The sequence below is a fragment of the Oreochromis aureus genome, linkage group 13 (assembly GCF_013358895.1).
Source record: "Oreochromis aureus strain Israel breed Guangdong linkage group 13, ZZ_aureus, whole genome shotgun sequence".
NCBI classification, from domain to species: domain Eukaryota; kingdom Metazoa; phylum Chordata; class Actinopteri; order Cichliformes; family Cichlidae; genus Oreochromis; species Oreochromis aureus.
In genome coordinates this window covers 4668848-4690451 of record NC_052954.1, presented here as the reverse complement: position 1 = coordinate 4690451, position 21604 = coordinate 4668848, and the positions used below count along the sequence as shown (strand labels likewise).

The following is a 21604-nucleotide window of genomic DNA, read 5'->3' as shown; positions in this document are numbered from 1 at the left end:
AAATTTATTACCAAAAACTGAAGAGTGCCTCCCGAAGGGCTACCAGGGATTTTGAAATTTTGCGAGCCCTGCTTTAGGTGACATGAATGAGTTGAAGGGAAGTTATGAACTGTTTCTCAGAGACAAATAAACACCCAGCTCCTGTTTTTGTGTAGCTGACAGCTGGTAACTCTGCAGGGGCGGATCTAGCAAAGCTTTGCCAGGGGCCAGGTAGGGCATTAACAGGGAAAGGGGACACAAAGATATACTTTTCTTTCTTACTCTCGTATAAAATATTTAGCTTTTTATTAAATAGTTATCTGCATCTTACAACCAAAGTTTGTATAATAATACACAAGATTGGCTGTAGACCATTGTTAATCATTTACTGTGTAAAAATAACAAAAACAAAAAGTAAATGCAAAAGTGCATAAATATTTATTTTACGTGTTTGATGTGTGTGGCGGGCGTGGTCTGCAGTGCCGCTGCAGGGGAGGTGGACCCACGGGCGTAAAGTCTGTGCTCTTCGGCTGTTTTTGGGTGTGTGTCGGGCTGTCAGTTGAAAAGCTACAGCCGGCTGTGTGGGTACACCAAGCATGTGTGAAAAGTGGTCCATAACGTAATGCTTCAAAGAGTGTTCATGCAAACATTGTCGGGTCTGCCGTGGTACAGAGGGACTTCTGCTCATGAACCTGTGTGCACAGCATCTGCAAATCGGGGCTGTGCAAAGTCACTTCATCTTTACCCAAAACTGTAAGCTGTCATCTGTGAGGCGCGAGCGGTGTTTGTTTTTACCATAGTTCACGGTGGAGAATGGCTGCTCTTCTGAGTTTTGCTCTCTGTAGCCGTATGAATGTCAAACTACACTGATTCGCAGCGGCATAGGCACACATAAAATTTCTTCTGAAATTTTCGCTTTCTAGTTATTATTATTATTTTCCTTTTTCCGCCTGAAATTTTGCAGTGTATCTCGACCCGCAGTTTTTGGACAAGCTTCATATATGTTACCTCATTTTGTGCGGCTGGATCTGGAATGGTGTGCTATGACTTTTGGTGTTTATGAATATTATAGTTTTTTAAATATTAATATTTTAGTGAAAATTTTCCAGCTCCTCTGCCAAACAGTTTTGACAATAGGGGTACATATGTTACATCATTTTGTGCGGCTGGCGCTGGGCTAGTATGGTGTGACTTTTGGTGTTTATAACTTTTATAGTTTTTGAAATATTTAGATTTTAGTGCAAATTTAGGCCAATTTCTAGGCTCCTGAGAAAGATTCTGCTTTTGGCACCATAGAAACAGACTTCATTTGTGGTGTCTTGGCTCTCTCTAGTGGTATACCGGGAGTAGTACAGCCGAAAAGATTTTATCCTTGTGTTGAAAACTCCATATCCCACAATTCATAGCACGCCTCTACAGAGTGAACAATGGCGGCCACCACTTCGTTTTATATGTCTTTTATTCGTGTTTCTAGGTCACAAAATAAACTTTTAAGATATTTTCAGGCGAGAATGTAGGTGTGTAAACTTCAAATATCTGCTTGTTTTATCAAGACATCCCATATTTAGCGACAGTGCTCTGACGACGTCGGTCCTGCCTGACAGCTAGCCGGCTACCTAGCTAGCTGCCGCACTTGGCTGCAAATGGATAGCGAGGGACTCTCTCTGTCGTTTCACCTCCCGGTCTCTCGCAAATGCTCGCACAGAATCGGAGTTACAGCTGGATGTGGAAAAAATAACTGAGTTGTTTGGTGGTGCTATAACGCTGGAGCTACAACAGTGGGCAGCTATCCACGGTGTATGACAGAAAGGACATGCAGCGACCGCCGATCGACCGTGTTTGCTAACGCGGAGGTCAATCGTGGATCAGGGAAAGCGAAGGCAGGAGCGTGAGGTGAACTGAATTTCAGGTAAGAAGTTATGACCTGCACTCTATTTGGGTCAGATATAAACCGAGTTTAGGTGTAGTTTATTTAGCAGCAGTTCTCTTATGTGTTGCTGATAGTCGGCTAGCTAGCTAGCGCCGCTAGCATAGTTAGCTAGCACCGCTAGCGACCCTTCGTGAAAAAGCACCCAGGCTTGGCTTATATTGAGGCGGGTGAAACTTCGTGTCAGCACCGGTCGCTCGCCGACAGTATGTGTTTTAGCTGGACTTATTTTTCGTTTATATGGACCGATGATTTATTTATTTATTCATTTTAGTAACGGTATAAACAGTGAAAGGTGGTGGATTGGCCAGATGTAAACTTCAAATATCTGCTCGTGTTACCAAGACATCCCATATTAGCTCTGATGTTTTCGGTGCCTGCAAAGAGCTAGACAGGTAGCTAGCTAACCCGAGCTGGCTGTCTTTTGACTCAGGGTCATAGCTGGACTTATTTTTCGTTTTATGAGCCGATGAGGGTTTTTTTTTTTAGTAACGGTACAAACAGTGAAAGGCGGTGGATTGTCCAGATGCTGGTCGATGTGGAAAAAATAACTGAGTTGTTTGGTAAGTCGCTGACGCGAGCTACAACCGAGGGCAGCTATCCACGGTGTGTGTCAGAAAGAACATGCGGGGAACGAGGCGGCGAGGCGACCGCCGATCGACCGGTGGTAGATCGTGGATCAGGAAACCCGAGGCAGGAGAAGCAGGCGGCTGCCGGTCGGAGCGTGAGGTGAACTGAATTTCAGGTAAGAAGTTATGACCTGCACTCTATTTGGGTCAGATATAAACCGAGTTTAGGTGTAGTTTATTTTCGTTGTGCTGACTTTTTACAATCAGTTATAATAACTCGTACTGCGTGGTAGCTAGCACGATGGAGTTTCTATACAGCTGTGTGCGCGCTAAGTTACTGATGTTGAACTTTATGACAGCCTCCCTGTCATTCTCTCGCCTGTTCAAACTTCAGTCATGAAACTGATCAATGATCGGCTTTTCTCTCTTGTTTGTTTATCGCGCTAAACAACAGCAGCACGTTTAAGCTTGATCAGCTGTTGTTAGAATTCATTTGATTTTAATTTCTAGTATCAGCTGATGTTTGCTGGAGCCACAGCTGTAGAAGCGGCTGGTCGAAACCAGGAGATGACCTTACTGAATCATCAGAGCTGAACTGGTGATGGAGAAACAGGTTTACCTTTTTTTAGGTGACATGAATGAGTTGAAGGAAGTTATGAACTGTTTCTGAGAGAAATAAACACCAAGCTCCTTTTTTATTTAGCTGACAGCTGGTAACTGTGCAGGGGCGGATCTAGCAAAGCTTTTGCCAGGGGCCAGGTAGGGCATTAACAGAGAAAGGTGGACACAAAGATATACTTTTCTTTCTTACTCTCATACAGGGAGTGCAGAATTATTAGGCAAGTTGTATTTTTGAGGAATAATTTTATTATTGAACAACAACCATGTTCTCAATGAACCCAAAAACACATTAATATCAAAGCTGAATGTTTTCGAAGTAGTTTTTAGTTTGTGTTTAGTTTTAGCTATTTTAGGGGATATCTGTGTGTGCAGGTGACTATTACTGTGCATAATTATTAGGCAACTTAACAAAAACAAATATATACCCATTTCAATTATTTATTTTACCAGTGAAACCAATATAACATCTCCACATTCACAAATATACATTTCTGACATTCAAAACAAAACAAAAACAAATCAGCGACCAATATAGCCACCTTTCTTTGCAAGGACGCTCAAAAGCCTGCCATCCATGGATTCTGTCAGTGTTTTGATCTGTTCACCATCAACATTGCATGCAGCAGCAACCACAGCCTCCCAGACACTGTTCAGAGAGGTGTACTGTTTTCCTCCTTGTAAATCTCACATTTGATGATGGACCACAGGTTCTCAATGGGGTTCAGATCAGGTGAACAAGGAGGCCATGTCATTAGTTTTTCCTTCTTTTATACCCTTTCTTGTCAGCCACGCTGTGGAGTACTTGGACGCGTGTGATGGAGCATTGTCCTGCATGAAAATCATGTTTTTCTTGAAGGATGCAGACTTCTTCCTGTACCACTGCTTGAAGAAGGTGTCTTCCAGAAACTGGCAGTAGGACTGGGAGTTGAGCTTGACTCCATCCTCAACCCGAAAAGGCCCCACAAGCTCATCTTTGATGATACCAGCCCAAACCAGTACTCCACCTCCACCTTGCTGGCGTCTGAGTCGGACTGGAGCTCTCTGCCCTTTACCAATCCAGCCACGGGCCCATCCATCTGGCCCATCAAGACTCACTCTCATTTCATCAGTCCATAAAACCTTAGAAAAATCAGTCTTGAGATATTTCTTGGCCCAGTCTTGACGTTTCAGCTTGTGTGTCTTGTTCAGTGGTGGTCGCCTTTTCAGCCTTTCTTACCTTGGCCGTGTCTCTGAGTATTGCACACCTTGTGCTTTTGGGCACTCCAGTGATGTTGCAGCTCTGAAATATGGCCAAACTGGTGGCAAGTGGCATCTTGGCAGCTGCACGCTTGACTTTTCTCAGTTCATGGGCAGTTATTTTGCGCCTTGGTTTTCCACACGCTTCTTGCGACCCTGTTGACTATTTTGAATGAAACGCTTGATTGTTCGATGATCACGCTTCAGAAGCTTTGCAATTTTAAGACTGCTGCATCCCTCTGCAAGATATCTCACTATTTTTGACTTTTCTGAGCCTGTCAAGTCCTTCTTTTGACCCATTTTGCCAAAGGAAAGGAAGTTGCCTAATAATTATGCACACCTGATATAGGGTGTTGATGTCATTAGACCACACCCCTTCTCATTACAGAGATGCACATCACCTAATATGCTTAATTGGTAGTAGGCTTTCGAGCCTATACAGCTTGGAGTAAGACAACATGCATGAAGAGGATGATGTGGACAAAATACTGATTTGCCTAATAATTCTGCACTCCCTGTAAACACCAAGCTCCTTTTTTGTGTAGCTGACAGCTGGTAACTGTGCAGGGGCGGATCTAGCAAAGCTTTTGCCAGGGGCCAGGTAGGGCATTAACAGAGAAAGGTGGACATAAAGATATACTTTTCTTTCTTACTCTCATATAAAATATTTAGCTTTTATTAAATAGTTATCTGAATCTCACAACCAAAGTTTGTATAATAATACACAAGATTGGCTGTAGACCATTGTTCATAATTCAGAACACTGTGTAGAAATAACAAAAACAAAAAGTGAATGCATGTGTGAAAAGTGGTCTATAATGTAATGCTTCAAAGCGTGTTCATGCAAACATTGTCGGGTCTGCCGTGGTACAATGGGACTTCTCATGAACCTGTGTGCACAGCGTCTGCAAATCGGCGCTGTACGAAGTAACTTCATCTTTACACAAAACTGTAAGCTGTCATCTGTGAAGCGTGAGCGGTGTTTGTTTTTACCATAGTTCATGGTGGAGAATGGCTGCTCTTCTGAGTTTTTCTGTCTGTAGCCGTATGAATGGCAACTACAGTGATTAGCAGCGGCATAGGCACACATAAAATTTCTTCTGAAATTTTCGCTTTCTAGTTCTAGTTATTATTATTCTCCATCTTCCGCCTAAATTTTGGCACGTATCACGCCCCGCAGTTTTGAGAAAAGCTTCATATATGTTACCTCATTTTGTGCGGCTGGATCTGGAATGGTGTGCTATGACTTTTGGTGTTTATGACTATTATAGTTTTTTAAATATTAATATTTTAGTGAAAATTTTCCCACGCTCCTCTGCCAAACAGTTTTGACAATAGGGGTACATATGTTACATCATTTTGTGCGGCTGGAGCTGGGCTAGTATGGTGTGACTTTTGGTGTTTATAACTTTTATAGTTTTTGAAATATTTAGATTTTAGTGCAAATTTAGGCCAATTTCTAGGCTCCTGAGAAAGATTCTGCTTTTGGCACCATAGAAACAGACTTCATTTGTGGTGTGTTGGCTCTCTCTAGTGGTATACCGGGAGTAGTACGGCCTAAAGGGTGCCATGCTTGGTGAAAACTACATATCCCACAATTCATAGCATGCCTCTACCGAGTCAAACAATGGCGGACACCACTTCGTTTTATATGTCTTTTATTCGTGTTTCTAGGTCACAAAATACACTTTTAAGATATTTTCAGGCGAGAATGTAGGTGTGTAAACTTCAAATATCTGCTCGTTTTATCAAGACATCCCATATTAGCGACAATTCTCTTAAGTGTTGCTAAAATTTGTTTAATCGCCCCATCGCTCGGCAAGGGTCTGTGTCTTAGCTGGACTTATTTTTCGTTTATATGGGCCGATGATGCTGGTCGATGTGGAAAAAATAACTGAGTTGTTTGGTGGTGGAGCTACAACAGAGGGCAGCTATCCACCGGTGTGTGACAGAAAGGACATGCCGCGAATGAGACATACAAGGCGGTGAGGCTACCGCCGATCGACCGGTGTTTGCTAACGCGTGGATCAGGGAAAGCGAAGGCAGGAGCGTGAGGTGAACTGAATTTCAGGTAAGAAGTTATGACCTGCACTCTATTTGGGTCAGATATAAACCGAGTTTAGGTGTAGTTTATTTTCGTTGTGCTGACTTTTTCAATCACTTACAATAACTCGTAGTGCGTGCTAGCTAGCACTACGGAGTTTGTATACAGCTGTGTCGGCGCTAAGTTACCGATGTTACCGATGTTGAACTTTATGACAACCTCCCTGTCATTCTCTCGCCTGTTGAAACTTCAGTCATGAAACTGATCAATGATCGGCTTTTCTCTCTTGTTTGTTTATCGCGCTAAACAACAGCAGCACGTTTAAGCTTGATCAGCTGTTGTTAGAATTCTTTTGATTTTAATTTTTAGTATCAGCTGATGTTTGCTGGAGCATGAAGATGAAATCAGGAGATGTCCTTACTGAATCATCAGAGCTGAACTGGTGATGGAGAAACAGGTTTACCCTTAGGTGACATGAATGAGTTGAAGGAAGTTATGAACTGTTTCTGACAGACAAATATACACCAAGCTCCTTTTTGTGTAGCTGACAGCTGGTAACTGTGCAGGGGCGGATCTAGCAAAGCTTTTGCCAGGGGCCAGGTAGGGCATTAACAGAGAAAGGTGGACACAAAGATATACTTTTCTTTCTTACTCTCATATAAAATATTTAGCTTTTATTAAATAGTTATCTGAATCTTACAACCAAAGTTTGTATAATAATACACAAGATTGGCTGTAGACCATTGTTCATCATTCAGAACACTGTGTAAAAATAACAAAAACAAAAAGTGATTGCAAAAGTGCATAAATATTTATTTTACGTGTTTGATGTGTGTGGCGGGCGTGGTCTGCAGTGCCGCTGCAGGGGAGGTGGACCCACCTGAGCGGCACCTGCAATCACGCCTCGGGCGTAGTCTGTGCTCTCTCGGCTGTTTTTGGGTGTGTGTCGGGCTGTGAGTTGAAAAGCTACAGCCAGCTGTTTGGGTACACCAACCATGTGTGAAAAGTGGTCCATAACGTAATGCTTCAAAGCGTGTTCATGCAAACATTGTCGGATCTGCCGTGGTACAATGGGACTTCTGCTCATGAACCTGTGTGCACGTCTGCAAATCGGCGCTGTACGAAGTAACTTCATCTTTACACAAAACTGTAAGCTGTCATCTGTGAAGCGTGAGCGGTGTTTGTTTTTACCATAGTTCATGGTGGAGAATGGGTGCTCTTCTGAGTTTTGCTCTCTGTAGCTGTATGAATGGCAAACTACACTGAATAGCAGCGGCATAGGCACACATAAAATTTCTTCTGAAATTTTCGCTTTCTAGTTGACATTTAATATTTGGTATCACCCACATGCAGATTTTTTTTTTTAAACAAAGGTCTGTCAAAGTAACTGCCTCTTACTTTCACAGGTGACAGGAACGAGAGAATGAGATCAGAAGTCTTGATTTTACAGTCATTCACCCTGCCTCACACACAGACCCACTCTTCCTCTGTTCACACCGCGCACACTGACAGTCACAGTCACATGGTGACACACTGCCTTTGTAGTGTGATAGTACACCTGCCTTTGATGTTGTTGTTAGTCCTGGTATTGTCCTGTAATTCATTCCAGAATTCCATGTTTATTTCACTGAAGCGGAACAGTTAAAAGGGTTTTTATTTTCACAGAAGATTGATTAGGTGTGTTTGAAATTCATTATAAGCCCACCCTCACTCACTGAGGCACCACTGGTTTAGCCTGCTTTCTGCAGTCTTTACACCACACAAATTTTCATCATTAGTTGAAATATAAAAGCAAAATATACAGCTCCTCACCTTCAAAAGAACATCTACTTCAGTAGAGGTTGAACAGCTTCCCCTTTTTACAGTTCATTACAGTTCCCAAAACGACCCGTGGGTTTCCCAGCATAACATCGCCCAAAGCACTTCCCATGGGTTTCCCATGAGTGGTACACACACACACACGCACGCACGCACGCACGCACGCACGCACGCACACACACACACACACACACACACACACACACACACACAAAAACGTGATTCATCAACTCCACTCAACCACTCTCCATTGCTCTGTGGTCCAGTTATGATGCCTATGTGGCCATTGTTGGTGCTTTTAGCAGTGGACGGGGTCAGCATGGGCACCCTGACAGGTCTGTGGATATTCAGCCCCATACACAACAAACTGTCTACAGTAGCTTGTCTGTTGAATCAGAGCATATAAGCTTTTGCTCCCAACAGGGGTGAACCACCCCTGTTACACTTTTGATAGATACTGACCACTGCAAACCAGCAACACTCCACAAGGGCAGCAGTTTGAGAGATCCTCTGACCCTGTCTTCTAGCCATCACAGTCTGGGCATCATTAAAATTGCTCACTTGCTCATCCATTTGTCATGAGATGATATCTGTTTTCAAAGAAAATCATTTGCTGCATCACTTTGATGTTCAGTTCAATTCAATTCAATTCAATTCAATTTTATTTATATAGCGCCAAATCACAACAAAAGTCACCTCAAGGCGCTTTATATTGTACAGTAGATAGCACAATAATAAATACGTTAGAGTCCACATACAGAGATATTGAGTCACAGAATAGAACCAGAGGCTTTAGAAAGTCACTGAAAAAGAGACACGCCGCTACAGCGCAATATGTTTCATCCATCCATCAGGAAGTTGTAAAAACAAATGTAATTTTAAGTGCAGTCAGTTCCATGGCTGTAGGTTAGGCTGTAAGGTCCAAGTGAAGTACATGAGCGAACAGTGGGGATTTGTAAATGAAGTTTTGCCTCAGCCTTTGAGTTGTCCAGGCCTGTGGAACAGGGTTGATAAGATTTGTAGAAATTTCAGCAAGAAGAAAATGAAAGATTTAGTATTCTCTTTTATATTAGGAGTTATTTGGTTTCATTAACAGCCTTGTAGCTGTCATATTCAGGCTTGCCAAGTTGCCAAGATGGCGTATTGTTGTTAACTGGCAGTATAGCCTTTTCTGAACTGCAAAAAACAATATATGCATTTCCCCATATAGTACACATATCGTATATGCAAAAGTACAGCAGAAATGGCTGGTAAGTGGCCAAGTACTTTGATATGCATGAGCTGTTTCATTGTTTTCGTCACAGTCAGAGCAGCATATATGCTGTTCACCTCCACTACCCCTCCAGTACTCTAATATGTGGACCATTATGACCACTAAACTTGCAAAATCATAACATTCTATACATGGACATGAATAAAAAAATCTTGTTTATTAATCTAAAAACATCAGGAAAACTCATGTCCTTGAACTCGGTGTATGCAGTAGTTTGAGCTTGTCCACGCAGGAAAGGTTGTGTTAAAGAAATCCCTGTTATCCTCTGGATGAATAATCCTGTCCTCTGTAAGCAGATTATCCACTGTTTTGTTCAGTTTTCTTGGTTATATTCACACAGATGTGCACATACATGTGAACATGTGCTCACATGCACACATACAAATACACAGTCAAGTCAAATGGGCCTTCAGAGTCCTTACAGGAACAAACATATAAAGATACACCTGAGCGCACTGGGCGATATATCTGGAAGAGGTATAGTGCAGGTGCGCTCACATACTGTGCACACAGTCACATGCATACAGTTAGGTACGTAAATATTTGGACAGAGACAACTTTTTTTCTCATTTTTGTTCTGTACATTACCACAGTGAATATTAAATAAAACAACTCAGATGCAGTTGAAGTGCAGCTTTAATTCAGTGGACTGAACAAAAAGATTGCATAAAAATGTAATTAAAGTATTTTTAACAGTATTAATTTCAGGTGCTCAGAGGTAATTGGACAAATTATATGACTGAAAATAAAATGTTCATTTTTAATATTCGATTGAAAACCCTTTGCCGGTGATGGCAGCCTGAAGTCTTGAACTCACGGACATCACCAGATGCTTTGTCCTTCTTTGTAATGCTCTCCATGCTTTTACTGCAGCGGCTTTCGGTTGCTGTTTGTTTGCAGGTCTTTCTGTCCAAAGTTTAGTGCTCAACAAGTGAAACGCAAGCTCAATAGGTTTAAGATCACATGGCCTATTTGGCCATTCATAAACTTCTGGGTTGCTTTGGCTATGTGTTTTGGGTCACTGTCCATCTGTATTATGAGACACCACCCAATCAGTTTGACTGTATTTAGTTGGATTTGAGCAGACTGTATATCTCTGAACACCTCAGATTTCATTTGGCTGCTTCTGTCCTGTGTCACATCATCAGTAAACACTAATGTGTCCCAGTGCCACTGGCAGCCATGCATGGCCAAACCATCACACTGCCTCTGCCGTGTTTTACAGATGATGTGGTAGTGGTATGCTTTGGATCATGAGCTGTTCCACACCTTCTCCATACCTTTTTCTTGACATCATTCTGGTAGAGGTTGATCTTGGTTACATCTGTACAAAGAATGTTTTTCCAGAACTGTGCTGGCTTTTTTAGATTTTTTATTTTTTTTAAAAATGTTTTTAATCAATCTAGCCTTTAATTCTTGAGGCTTATGAGTGGCTTGCACCTCATGCAGTGTTCTCTTTATGGAAGACTTTGGCATCGATATGTCTGCCTCCTGGAGAGTCGTGTTCACTTAGTTGGCTGTTGTAAAGGGGTTTCTCTTCACCATGGAAATGATTCTGCGATCATTCCCCACTGTTGTCTTTCATGGACATACAGGTCTTTTTGTACCAGTGCTTTCCTTCTTCCTCAAAATGTACATTTACATCACATCTTATCTGGGGAAGAATTTTTTTGTGTCACAGAGTTGTGTGAGGGTGTTAGGTGTAGGCTGTGTGCAGGCAGGAATGGTGGACCCATAGTGCAGACGCTCGGAGGCAAAAAGGTGAACTCAAAACAGCTTTAATGCTGAACTCAAAAAAGGTAACAAAACTGAGACTCCAAATAAACTCAGGCAAGCAGACAGAACACACAGCATAGTAAACGGTAGATCGCGACAATGACAAACTGAAACACAGGGCTTAAATACATAGAGGGAGCAATCAGGGAATGGGCAACAGGAGGGAAACACAGCTGGGGCAAATCAGGACTAACGAGACAAGGAAAGCAAAACCAGATACACTAACATGAAACACGGACTTTCAAAGTAAAACAGGAAACATAACACAGAGACGCGAACTTAACAAGGGGATACAGCCGACAGGGGAGACAGAGCAACTATAGAACACAGAGACATAAACCATAAGACGGAACTCTAAGAAAGAAACCAAAGACTAGAAATGATAAATAATATAATAAACTCAAAAGCCCTGGGTCAACGACCCAGGCATCCTAACAGAGGGGAAGCCAAGTGGCACAGCACACATAGACGGATGCAGACAATGATAAGCCTTTATGTGTCTTAGCAAAAAAGTAAACAACATAAAAACAAATCCTTGAAGTAGGAGCACAGAACACATGCCTAAAAACAACATTAGGACCTCATAAAGATATACATGCCAGAAAAAAGGCACAAATCTGCCTTCAGAGTTTAATTAACTGACAATGGCATGCTGGAGGATTTTTTTTTTTTTAGAACCATTCCTTTAGTAAAAGTACCACGCTATCAAAAAACTCACTACACAGAGAACTGTAGTACTGAAAAAAATGGACATGAATGATTAATAGTAAAAATATTTAAAAGTTGTAGATGCTGATCTGAAAGTGCTGATGCCATCTGCTTCTATTCAACTTGCGTATTTCATTAGACTGGACAAGACATTTTTATGTCTCCGCTTCATCGTCAAGGCTTTCCTTGCTAATGCATTAAAGCAGAGCTAAAAAATTCATATACATGTTGGCCAAGGTAGTAGGCAGACATGAGTGCCTTTTCTTTTTAGTAGCTGTTCTGTTGCTGGAGTGCTTGACAGATCATTGTCTTCTTGCATGACCAAATTTCAGTCAAGATTTAATGGTCAGACAGATGACCTGACATTTAATTCCAGAATACTTTGGTATACAGAGGAGTTCATGGTCAATTCAGTGACTGCAAGGTGCCCAGGTCCCTTGGCTGTAAAACAAGCCCAAATCATTAACCCTCGACTGTTTGACAGTTTGTATGAGATGTTTGTGTTGATAAGCTGCTGTGGTTTGTTCCGGTGCATCTATGAAAATCTAACCTGTGCTTTCTCTTGGCAACTCTACCAAACAAGCCTTATCTGTTTAGTCTATTACTAATTGTACTGCCATGTACTTTAACATGACAGTACAATTAGTAACCCCTTCACAACAGCCAACCTGTTGAGTCTATGTAGCTCTTTTCAGTTTCTCTGAGCATTCTTCAATCTGACTTTGGGGTAAATTTGCTGGGATGTCCACTCCTGGTAGGATTCTGGCCTTTTGTCCACATCTGAATCCTCCAGACAAGCAAAGTGCCAAAATGCCTGCTTTTCCACACGTGGTCACACTTGCTGATGCATTTGGTTAACAGCACATGGCTGCTACTTAACCTCTTAATTCCCACAGAAGCAGAAAGGGTATATAGATACACTTTTTTCACAGGATGGCATTGAGTCCTGTGAAAATCTTCTTTTTCAAATGACTGTAGAATGGCTAAAGTAAGTTAGGAACTAAAGTAGGCCTAAGGGACAGCAAAAAGGATGCATGATAAATACAGTCAAAGCAAGCAAAGCAAAGGAAAAAAGAGATGCAAACTGGCTCCAAAGGGACAAAGAATAAGCACAGGGGCCTAATATGAGGCAGATGTGGAACCACAAAGGCACACAAAACCAAACACAAACAACAACAAAGAGACGCATTACCCCATACCTTTATTCCAAATAAAAATAATAAAAACAGGAGCAATATCATCATTATTACAGAAGCTTTCCACTTCTGTAGAGTGCTTTTGGAGAGTATGTTTGCTAGCATAGTTTTTTTTTATGTGTTTAGGCAAAAGGCAACTGCTGAATGTAATTATCTAAGGCTACGGCCACACTAATGCGTTTTCGTTTGAAATTGTCTATTCCGTGGCCTTCCGTCCACACTGAGATGGCGTTTTCCTCAAGGAAAAACACAGTGGCCGTTTATCAATGCCCAAGTACGCGAGTTCGTACTCGCGTTCTCGGTGAGTACGTACTCGCCGAGAACGCACGGGAGTACGTACCCGCCGAGAACGCGAGCACGGACTCGCGATATGTACAATTGGAACACCTGTGTATGTGATGATGTCACAGGTCCGGAGTTTTTACTGCCGTCCCCTCTTAATTTAACTGTGAGTAACATGTTATGAAGCTTAACTTTAATCACAGCCAAACCGGTTTACTCAGGAACAAATAAAACACTGAAATAAACCAAACATTAACATTTAGAAGTGATCTAAGTGACTTATATATCATTTTTAACCTCAGTAGTGAAACCTCTATTAATAAAAATAGTGTACATGTACATACGTGTACATACCTTAATAAAAACAAGCAGGTGAGATGTTAGAACGCTTTTATTTCTATTCTAGTGGACAGTGGCGGTCCTAGCCTGTTTGGCGCCCTGGGCGAACACCCCCTCCGGCGACCATCAGACTGTTTGTAATTCATAAGTTTCTCGTTTCTTTTTATAAAGGAATACAGATAAGCTGAGAGCTCTCTCATATTCCTATATCTGTTTTTCTGTTCTGGTGCCATCAACCCAAACTATGTAACAACCTGTTTGTTTTCATAAGAGCAGTTTTGTAATTACTTTAGGTCACTGAAGCCTTTGTTGTTCACCAGCAGAATATTAAATGTGAGTGTTCAAGTCCAGAAGACACAATATTGCTTGTTTTATGCTGACATAGCTTCTTTCTCTTTCAAGGGTTTTAATATCCTTAAAACCCTTATTTAATGATTAATAACTTCACATTCTGAATGTCACAGAACAAACAGAAAAACAGATGCAACAGAAGTCACTTTCACAATTAAGTGTTTCTCCTCATGAGAAAAGGATATGATGACTCAGAATTGCATTTGAAAAACAAAACAATACAAAAACAATTATATTTGGATAAAATGACTCTCTTTTTTTTAAATAATGAAAATGTTTCAAATATTCAGGTGAGTCTATGTACAAGAAATTATTATGAGCCAACAATTTAACTATGTTACCTTTAAAATCAAGTATCATTTATTCAGTTTGGCATTACATTGAAATAGTCTCTTTGAAGCCAGGGACCTGGTCTGTGACCACTTGTAGTCAGCTGCCATCTTCAAAGCAACTTTGGTGCATCAAGAAGGCTATAAAATGGAAGCAAGATCTATATAAACATAATAATATAATACAAATATTAGTGCAGAAAAAGGAGACACATGCAAATTTAAGAAACAGAAAGTAGGTCTTGTATAATTATTAGTTATTACTGGAGTGGAAGTGGGAGTGAAATCAGTGGTGACATTGATACAGATGAGGCTAATCACACAGTTGATAGAAATTAATGACAAACGGATAAGAGGGAAGTAAAACTAAAGGTAAAACAAAAGAGACAAAGAACTACTAAAGTAAAAGAAGTAAAAACCAACTGAAACGAGGTACAGACATGCTCGAACTTAACAGAAGGGAAAATACAGAATAAACTCTATAAATGCAAAAACGGTAGAACTAAAATAGAAAAAGAAAAGGTTCATACTATAAGCAGGCGATGAGATAAAAATCCAAATTTCTATCTTTGTTGTAAAATTTTAAGTAAATATGGTTCTTAAATTTGGAAAACAGGATTAAATACGCAGATATTTTAATTGAGTATAATATTCTTTATGCTATGCCCCCTGCTCCTCTCTAGTTCATTAAACAAACCTAAAATACATTTGCAAGAGCACTTTCCAGAGGGGACTGTAAAATGTCCCTCAGGAAAAGTGCTTTTGGGCAGTCAGTCAAGTTTGTTGCACATGACATGGTTGTTGTGAAGTCACAGCTTTCCTGAAATGAGTTTGGTGAGTTCAAAGTTCAGTCATGATAGAGACAAGTAATATTTACAGCTTAGGATACTATAAATTGGAGTTATCCTTCAGCTTTGGACCAATTTTAAAATGTTTTGCGTGTGTGTGTGTGTGTGTGCGCGTGTGTGCGTGTGTGTGTGTGTGTGTGTGCGTGCGTGCCTGCGTTCGCGTGCGTGCGTGTGTGCGTGGGTTTGTGTGTGTGTGTGTGTTTGGGACAGCAATCTGAGCTCCTCCATCTGGAGGGGACACCTGGATGAGAGGATGCAGTCCAAACAAAAGCGGGAGGATGAGGGTGCTTGTTTGAATAAAGGAGCTTATTTACTGACCCTCATCTTCTCCACATCACACTGTGACACTGACAGTATGCAAAATCGATTGCAACAAAGCAAGCCAAAATGCAGCACGAGGACAAGCTATAAGTAGAACACTTTCTCAAACACACTCTCTTTCACACTTTCCAGAATTGTTTTAGATTTTTGAGTTTTAGTTCAGTATAATTCAGTTCAAGTCAAATACTCCCTTTTAAGAGGAAGGAACCTCCAGCAGAACCAGGATCATGTCATCTGCCCCAACAGGTAGGGGGTGATGGGAGGAATATGAGATAAAACTGAGGTTATTGTATTCGGCCCTGATAATCTTAGAAATATGGTAACCAGATTCTTACTCTGGATGGCATTACCTTGGCCTCCAGTAACACTGTGAGGAAACTTGGAGTCATTTTTGACCAGGATATGTCCTTTAACGCACATATTAAACAAATGTGTAGGACTGCTTTCTTCCATTAGCACAACATCTCTCAAATTAGTAATATCCTGTCTCACAGTGATGCTGAAAAACTAGTTCATGCATTTATTACTTCTAGGCTGGACTGTAATTCTTTATTATCAGGATGTTCTAAAAACTCCCTGAAATGCCTTCTGTTAATCCAAAATGCTGGAGCAAGAGTACTGACAGGGACTAGAAAGAGAGAGCATATTTCTCCTGTTTTGGCTTCCCTTCATTGGCTTCCTGTTAAATCCAGAATTGAATTCAAAATCCTGCTCCTCACATACAAGGTCTTAAATAATCAGGCCTCATCTCATCTTAATGACCTTGTAGTACCATATCACCCTATTAGAGCACTTCGCTCTCGCACTGCAGGCTTACTTGTTGTTCCTAGAGTATTTAAAAGTAGAATGGGAGGGAGAGGCTTCAGTTTTCAGGCCCCTCTTCTGTGGAACCAGCTTCCAGTTTGGATTCGGGAGACAGACACTATCTCTACTTTTAAGATTAGGCTTAAAACTTTCCTTTTTGCTAAGGCATATAGTTAGGGCTGGATCAGGTGACCCTGAATCCTCCCTTAGTTATGCTGCAATAGGTATAGACTGCTGGTGGATTCCCATGATGCATTTACTATTTCCTTTTCAGTCACCATTCTCACTCAACATGTGTTAACTTAATAGACCTCTCTGCTGAATCACACTTGTTATTAATCTCTGGCTCTCTTCCACAGCATGTCTTTTTTCCTGTCTTCCTCCCCTCACCCCAACCGGTCACGTCCGATTGTCGCCCCTCCCTGATCGTGCTGGAGGTTTCTTCCTGTTAAAAGGGAGTTTTTCCTTCCCACTGTTGCCAAAGTGCTTGGTCATAGGGGGTCATATGATTGTTGTTTTTTTCTCTCTGTATGTATTATTGTAGGGTCTACCTTACAATATAAAGCGCCTTGAGGCGACTGTTGTTGTGATTTGGCACTATATAAATAAAATTGAATTGAACTGAAAAAGACATAAACTGATTGTCATCAAGATCTTCACTGTGTCTCGCAGTTGTTTAGATGATGGTCTGGCTTCTTTTGTGACCTCCTGGATGAGTCGTTCATGTGTTCTTGCAGTAATTTGGATTAGCACTTCTGGGAAGGCTCTCACTTGGTTTGTTGGAGTCCCAAAGCTTTAGAAATGCCTTTGTAATCCATGACATTTTTCTTCTGTTCTTGAGTTTTCTTAAATTAGATTAGATTACTTTTTCACATAGGTCTGTTGGGTTTGGATAGCTTTTTACCCTTTATAAATAAAACAATCATTTCAAAATGCCATTTTTCTATTTATTTCAGTTATCTTTGGCTAAAATTAATTTTTTTGATGATCTACAACTTGTGAGTGTGACAAATATATTTAGAAAAATGAAGGGGGTAAATGCTTTTTCACAGGAGTGAAAAAGTATATTAGTATTGGGTCTTGTTCAAATGAGTCCAGATGCTTGGCTGCCTTTCAGGATGTAGTACAAGACAGGGTGCTGCAGGTGGTATGACGTGAATCAAAAATGAACACAGTGATGCATACTATAGTTTTCTCTCCATCCATTATGTATTTTCAGCAGAAGCACCCCAAGTGTATTACTAGATGTTTTCAATTGACATACGAAAAACTGTATTTACATGTGTATAAATATAGAAATGTCACGGTTCTGGGTCAGTTTGACCCAGTATTTTGAGTTGTTATGTTTTGGTTTATTTTTGCATTATGGATTATTTTCTGATGTTCTGGTGCTTTGTTTATTATTATTATTATTATTATTATTATTATTATTATTATTATCATTATAGATCTGTTTCAGTTATTCTTGGTGAGGGATCAGTTCTTAGGTTTTGGGTTCTCATGTGTATTGCAGTTTCTGTTCAGTGTCTAGTCTGTCTCTCAGTGTCGTGTCTGCCTCTTTGTTTAGTGGGTTCTTGTTTCCCGTTTTATTGTGAAGGTCTGTGGCTCATGTGAGTGTGTTCAGTTCTACTGCGCCCCTGTCTCGTTAGTCCAATTTCTCCCAGCTATGTCTCCCTCCTGTTTCTCATTCCCCAATTACCTCCCTGTGTATATAAGCCCTGTGTGTTCCCGTGCTCTCTGTCGTGTCATACCCTCAGATTATGCCTGTGTGTTTTTGGTTTCAGTATTCACTTCATGTTTTGTTTACATGCCAGCAATAAAGCTGAGGTTTTGAGTTACAATTCTGTGTTCGAGTCCTGCATTTGGATCCTCATCTCCACCTGCCTGCAGACAGAGCCCTGACAAGAAATGTAACTATAGCACAACTGTACACACATATACAATTGTTTCACTGTTGTGAGACTGGTTCATTAAATGGTAATCAGTGGAGTATTTTGCTACTAACTGAGTTAAAAAACGGTTATTTTTAATTTACAGGTATACATACTGTGCCAGCATGCTGAGGTTTTACCATATTACTCAAAAATTACAGTTCATTGGGAGGTGAGTGTCTTGGCATAATGCCAACATTCAGCTTTATATTAGTTAGCAATTGCTAAGTTAGATTTTCTGTTGCCTAAAATCTATACACTTTGTATAACTAAATATCTAATAAATAAATAATCAATGAATATTCAATATTCATTAATTGTTTTACTAGTTATTTATCTTTCTAACTTTACTACAGCATGCAACTAGCCTACCTATCAGATGCATTTTGCTGCATGTCTTGCATTGTCTTAAGTGACTTCATCTTCCAGCAGAGAAGAGTTATTCATTCATTATTCAAATGTTCTTCCTGCAGCTGCTGCTCAGAATCTCATTGAATCAGCAGGATTATAAGCCCAAACACAGCTCAAAGCTCTGATGAAGAGAAGAAGTTTCCAAATGAGCCACTGTGTTCATCTGGTTTGAATTCCAGGAGCTCTTAGGACATAAGACACCTTTGTTCTTGCAGCTATTTTTCAGGCTGTTGAGAGCTGCAGGCAGTAACTGAATTATCTATTGTAGCATTGTCTAGTGACACATTTGTCCAAAAAAACAATCCAGAAACATCAATGCACTGTATTCACAATTCCATCATGCAGGTGCTGTAAAAGACCTCACTATGACCAGGAATTTGGACCATGTCAATCTCTCACATCTTTACACTGGTTTTCATTGTATCAGAAAATCCCTGGCTTTATTAACTTCACCTTAAGTAACTCATCTGATTATCTACTAATTACTAACCATAACCTGAACCCTATGTTGTTCTTCTTTGTTCTCTTTTGGAGTTATTGACAGCTGATCATCTGCCTCCATTTCACCTGCTTGCTTTCTTTTCTGTCACACCAACCCTAACCCAGTTCTTGACCGATCCTCTATGGAAATTTCATTCATAATGATCTGCACGTTCGATTTGACAAAGATTTGACACCACATGCCCTTACTGACACAACTCTTCCTGGACTTTGCTGCAGCACTGGGAGTACATTGACCTGGTCCAAGGCAAATTTTTGTTGGGGCTTCATATTGTCCTTGGATCATCCTACTCTCACTAAAAATGAATTTAAATTATGTCATAATTGAATATACATTGTTTTAATTGAATGAAAATGCATTAGATATGACTAAATTTATTCATTTTTGCTTCCCTTTAAAATTGCAACAGATGCTGACCTGAAGTTTAGAAAAATACTCGCTGAGAAATGGATTATCGTCATCCCACTGGTGAAGGAGATGTGGTTAAAAATAGACGGGGAACAGAAGACATGGTGGGATGATGCAAAAGGCTATAAATAGAGATGTGAGTTGATCTGTGGCCATGATTTTTAGAATCATAATCTGTTATTTTTGGAAGATTGGGTGACTTGACGGCAGATTATCAAACAGAAGGCTGTCAGATTAGAGGAGACACATTGTGCAACACTATGATACACCTCCAGCTCATACACAAGCTGGATGGGAAAAAAATGCCTCAAAAGCACATCAATACACAGTGTGACTCAGTGAACTGAAATAGATTGTACGTATTACCCAAAATTGTCAGACAAATTAGCAGATTAGGCAAAGACTGTCTAACTGTTGTCAGGCAAGGTGTAATCCTGACAGTACTTTCCTTTGATTGTAGGGTCTACCTTACATTATAAAGCGCTTTGAGGCAACTGTTGTTGTGATTTGTCGCTGTATAAATAAAATTGAATTGAATAAAATATTTAGATCACATTGTCATCAGATGAAAAGTAACATTATATACGATCTATATTTCTTATAGGCAGCTTGGAACTTAAATGTTCCTGACATTTCAACTTTAATACATGTACAGTGTGAGACCTGGGGATGTCCTAAAATTTACACCGTATACATGTCCAAATGTATGCATTCCAAATTCCTGAAGTAGCAGACCTTGGGACATCACTCAATGTGGCAATGTAAACCAAGCAAACAAAATGTCTCTTATGCAAAAAAGTCGGTTCTGTCTCCTCTATTTTGTGTACGTGGTCCATTACTGACATCTGTACTAATTTCTGCACTGTACCCCAGGGCATTTAAAGGAGACAATTACAGCAATGCCATTCAACCTTGGTTCCAATGTTCCCCAGTAGCTTTAAAGTACAAATGTGGAGCCAGTGTTGCAATGCTTTAACCCTTTAGCGTTCTGCTCAACCAATTGGCATAGTACATTTTCAGGCCCTATATCTAACTGAGGCTTTCACTGAAATTGACCTACCTTGTTGAGTCTTTTCTACCAATTGGTTTACATCTGTAATGCCAAAAAAAATCCACAAGAAGGCACTGTGAATGGAAACTATTGGCTCTTCTTATACCTCTCCCAACCAGGAAGTCAGATACCAAAAACCATCCAACAATTTTTAAGTGTTTTTGATGAAACTAAGGTAGGAATATATCATTTTCTGATATATGATAGTGTTAGAGGACTTACTAAACAAATGTATGTCACTTGACAGTATTAAAAAAGTGAAATTAAATGTTTAATAATTTTTTTTAAAAAGTGGTCAACCAAACGGTTGATTTGTCCCTTTATGGTGCTAATGCTAACATAACCTAAATGTTATTAAAATTGATTATTTGCCATAAAATCAGACCACTAGACCCATTTTGTTTATCCATTGCTATTGATAAATCACATTAAGTGTTAGCACAGCAAGAATATGCTGAAATAATTTCCTCAGTAAGTCATTTTTGTAACTTTCTGAGTTAATATTAGTAAATATTTTAAAAATCAAGAATGACACGTGGAAATGACAAATATCACAACTGATTACCTTTTAACCAAATTACAGCAGCTGGTAAATTAATATTACTAAGTTGTCAAAATTATAATTTCATGTTGAACAAGTACTATATGGACGCTAAACAATTATATGGCTAAAAATCACATGGTACTGTGGCATGATACTCATGATACCATCCATCTTCAACCACAGTGTGTTTGAGGTCATGGTTTCATATGAAGCCACAAGGGGTTGGCACTCTGCACCAATATATTGCCAACAAACCAGATGAGTGGGGCTTTAAATTGTTCTGCCAAACAAGTTCATCTGGCATCATCCACGACTTGCTGCTGTATCAAGGGGGGT

At 40.2% G+C, this 21604-nt stretch overlaps 1 long non-coding RNA gene across 2 annotated transcripts; it reads left to right on the top strand.

Annotated features, from left to right (window-relative positions):
* The first annotated feature begins 18078 nt into the window (after positions 1-18078).
* On the top strand, positions 18079-20686 carry LOC120443435. 2 transcript variants are annotated; one of them, XR_005615430.1, is made up of 4 exons: positions 18079-18331; positions 18459-18524; positions 18826-19809; positions 20278-20686. It is a non-coding gene; the product is annotated as an uncharacterized LOC120443435 (long non-coding RNA). The 2 variants fall into 2 exon arrangements; XR_005615429.1 differs by lacking the exon at positions 20278-20686 and having other exon boundaries at positions 18826-20113.
* Positions 20687-21604: the final 918 nt, after the last annotated feature.